This window comes from Cebus imitator, unplaced genomic scaffold (genome assembly GCF_001604975.1).
Source record: "Cebus imitator isolate Cc_AM_T3 unplaced genomic scaffold, Cebus_imitator-1.0 Scaffold509, whole genome shotgun sequence".
Taxonomy (NCBI): domain Eukaryota; kingdom Metazoa; phylum Chordata; class Mammalia; order Primates; family Cebidae; genus Cebus; species Cebus imitator.
In genome coordinates, this window is record NW_016107824.1 from 45,016 (window position 1) to 46,479 (window position 1,464).

The window sequence follows — 1,464 nt, forward strand, 5'->3', positions numbered from 1 at the left end:
GGAGTTTCCCTCTTGTTGTCCAGGCTAGAGTGCAGTGGTGCGACCTCAGCTCACTGCAACCTTCGCTTCCCAAGTTCAAGTAGATTCTCTTGCCTCAGTCTCTTGAGTAGCTGGGACTAAGGAGCCTGCTATCAGGCCCAGCTAAGTTTTTGTATTTTTAGTAGAGATGGGGTTTCACCGTGTTGCCCAGGCTGGTCTGTAACTCCTGACCTCAGGTGAACCACTTGCCTCAGCCTCCCAAAGTGCTGGGATTACAGGCAGGAGCCACCGTGCCCGGCCAAGGTAGTACTTCTTTAACCACTCAGGAACTTCTGAAATTGCCGTGTACACTAGGCTGCTGGGAGGATTTATGGAGGAGAGGCTGCGGTGGCTCCATGCAAGGCCTCTGTGGTCAGCAGGGCTCCTGCCGAGGCCAGAGTTTTAATGTGCTGTGCTCGCTGGTGCCGAGGAGTGGGGAGCTGGGTCTCCAGGTGAAGGCCTTAGGAGTCTAGGTCGAGCTGGGCTCCCCAGTGATGATTCAGATCAGCATACAGGGGAACCCTGGCCTTGCCTGACACAGAGGGGACAGTGAGATTTCAGGAGCCCAGACACGGCATGTCCGCGCAGACCCACCACGCTTGAATCCCAGCTGTTGGTGTGGGGCACACAGGTCCTCCTGGCCCACAGCCAGGAGGTGAAGCCCAGCACCTGTTCTCCTTGTGTGATGCTCCCCACGCCCAAAGCTACATCCTGGGGGATTGCAGGAGAGCTTTAAAAGGCAGATTCCTAGGCCTCATGCCTAGACATTTTGACTCAATTGGTTTGTGTGGTTCCAACATATAGCCAGGGCCAAGAATCTGAACCAGAGTCAGGTGGCTGGAACATTTACTAGGAATGAAGATTACAGCTGGGCATGGTGGCTCACGCCTGTAACCTCAGCACTTTGGGAGGCCCAGGCAGGAGGATCACTAGGGGCCAGGAGTTTGAGACCAGTTTGGACAATATAGTGAGACCTTCTCTCTACAAAAAATACAAAAATTAGCCAGGTATGGTGGCACGTGCCTGTGACCTGTAGTCCTGTCTACCTGGGTGGCCAAGGCAGAAGGATCACAGGAGCCCAGGAGTTATTACTGTGCCACTGCACTCCAGCCTGGTGACAGATCGAGACCCTGTCTCTTAAAAATGCAGTTCCCTGCTGGGCATGGTGGCTCACACCTGTAATCCCAGCACTTTAGGAGGCCGAGGCGGGCAGATCGCCTGAGGTTGGGAGTTTGAGACCAGCCTGACCAACGTGGAGAAACCCTGTCTCTACTAAAAATACCATGTTAGTTGGGGGTGGTGGCACAGGCCTGTAATCCCGGCTACTCGAGAGGTGATGCAGGAGAATTGCTTGATTCCAGGAGGCACGGTGAGCTAAGATTTCGCCATTGCACTTCGGCCTGGGCAATGAGGCGAAACTCAGTCTCAACAACAACAAAAAAAAAA

The 1,464-nt window shown here is 54.0% G+C and overlaps 1 protein-coding gene across 1 annotated transcript in view; it reads left to right on the forward strand.

The window, feature by feature from the left end:
- CTU2 (cytosolic thiouridylase subunit 2) overlaps positions 1-1,464 on the forward strand; it is a 9,597-nt gene that overhangs the window by 2,882 nt on the left and 5,251 nt on the right. The gene's annotated exons all lie outside the window — the stretch shown is intronic.